Source organism: Pteropus alecto, unplaced genomic scaffold (genome assembly GCF_000325575.1).
Source record: "Pteropus alecto unplaced genomic scaffold, ASM32557v1 scaffold56, whole genome shotgun sequence".
Lineage (NCBI taxonomy): Eukaryota > Metazoa > Chordata > Mammalia > Chiroptera > Pteropodidae > Pteropus > Pteropus alecto.
In genome coordinates, this window is record NW_006438871.1 from 1,178,503 (window position 1) to 1,180,313 (window position 1,811).

Genomic DNA, 1,811 nt, shown 5'->3' on the forward strand with positions numbered 1-1,811 from the left:
TCGCTCTCGCCAGTGCCCCTGCCCGCGCCGGCCCCCCGACTTGTGGCCCCCTCCCCCTTCCTCACCATAGGTCTTGTTTCAGACCAATGCCGCCATTCCCAGGAAGCCCTCCAAGCTCTTCCCGGGCAGTCGCGCCCTTTGTGGCCTCCCTGAGCTGCGTCACCTGCCTCTGCGGTGACACCCTGCTGGCCCGGGAGGTCCTATTGCTCTGAGACAAGGTCTGGAAGCCAAAAGCGCGGCTCCCACCAGGCTCTGCCGATCCTGACTGCGTGACCACAGCAAGTCACCGGCCTCTCGCCCCCCCCCCAACTGGGTCCCCCACAGGGTCAAGTGGCAGATGAGGCTGGAGGCTGCATATGCCACGGCGGGCGTGTCAGTTACCTATCAGCCTGACGATGCCACATAGCAACCAACCCCAATACACGTCGTGCTCACAGGCCAGCCTGCCCACGTATCTGGGGGTGGCTGGTGGGGACGGGGCCCGGGGAGGACTTGGCTTTGCTCAGCATGTCCCCTGTCACCCAGCAAACCAGGCCAGGCGATCGCCGAGACAGCAAGCCCCGTGGTCACACCTGCTAACGTCCTGCTGGCCAGAGCCAGTCACGTGGCTGAGCTCAAAGGGTGGGATGGTCCCCCCGCCCACAGTGCCGTGTGGCGAAGGGCATGGACATGGGACGGGTGGAGAGTCGGCACCATCTGACAGCAGAAGTCAGGTGCATGGCCGATCCCACGTGGTGCCCTCGCCAGGCGCAGCCCAGAGCAGAAACTCCGAGATGACGCCCTTCACCCATTCAACGCAGAGCACCTGCCGTGTGCCAGACACGCCAGAGGCGTCCGTGCCACCCGTCCCCCCGAGAGTGTGTCAGTCAGTCCCAACAGGAAAGAGGTGGTGCCCCAAAATAATCCACAGGGAGTGCCTACAAAGGAACCATTCCTGGGGGAGTGTGTGGGGGACCCCCAGGGACAGCAGCAGCTGAGCTGGCAGCCTGCCTGGCCCTCTGGGACAAGCGCTGGGGCTGGAAGGAGAGGGACTGCAGAGGGCCACCAGGACCCGGGTGGGGGGGCCGCGGAGCACGACTGCCAGCCTGAGGCGATGCCACTCTGCTGTCACCCCCCCCCATCCTGAGAGTGGCAGGGAACAGGGAGGCGGAGCCCACATTCATCAGACATGGAGAGACCAGGGTAAGGTGTGTGTCAAGGGGCATGGAAGGGCCGGCTTGGGAGCTGCTCACAGAGGCAGCCACTGACCAGACACCCCGACATGCAAACGAGGTGCTGGGGGAGCATGGAGGACTCTAGCCCTTCCCTTATGGGGTCAGGAGACTTCTCAGGGAGGCCAGCGCTCAAGAGGGACGATCAGAGTGGGCTCGGCAGAGCTGGGGAGGTAGGACACAGGCAAGGGACCCCCACACAGACGGAGTGGCGGGGACCAAGGAGCCCACCCCACCACCCACCCCAGGGAAGGGCAGCCGTAGGCCAGCAGCTGGGGCAGTAGGGGGTTGGGGGCAGAGGGGGCATGGGTGGCATTTTACAGAATAACAGCTTGTGCTGATTTTTCCATATCTCAAAAATAATCCTTTCATTACACAAACTTTAGAAAACAACTAAATGTAAAAAATAGAAATTGCTCAGTGTCACCAGCTGATGGTACCCGCGGTGACGTCCTTTCTGTGAGCACGCAGAGGGCTTGGAGTGTGCGGCCCCTCACCTCGCTGCAGCCCATCTGACCCTCAAGCACGTCCCCTCCAGGGCGTGGGCGCGGTGCGCAGAGGCGGGAGCCCACGGGGGTCTGCGGCCCGCGCAGGGGAGCG